This window comes from Calidris pugnax, unplaced genomic scaffold, assembly GCF_001431845.1.
Source record: "Calidris pugnax isolate Ruff unplaced genomic scaffold, ASM143184v1 scaffold187, whole genome shotgun sequence".
Taxonomy (NCBI): Eukaryota; Metazoa; Chordata; class Aves; order Charadriiformes; family Scolopacidae; genus Calidris; species Calidris pugnax.
The window spans coordinates 2,233,238-2,233,610 of NW_015090969.1; positions in this window are offsets into that span (position 1 = coordinate 2,233,238).

Below are 373 nucleotides of genomic sequence, written 5' to 3' on the forward strand. Positions count from 1 at the left end.
ATCTCTGTCAGTGCCCAGAGGTTAGATGTGTCACTGGGAGCGGCCACCTGGAGGAAGGGGGGAGCTTTGCTGGGGCAAAGAAAGATGATCAGTCTCCAAACCAGGTACCGGCCGGACACTGCCACCCCCGAAAGCAGCGTCCCCCCTGCTGCTGCCACCCCCAGTGCAGCCGCGGGGCTGGGATGGGGTGAGGGTGGCACCGGTGCTTTTCGCTGGGGAGAGCAGGCACAGGCCGCCTACTGCAAGGAGCCGAGGAACCTGCCTGAGGGTGATGGCTTTGGGCGGCTGGGTGTCTCCTCTGGCTGCCTCTCTCGGGGTCCAGCATTGGGAAATTCACACGCCGTGGTGGCCCCTTTCCCTGTGCCCGCCCTCC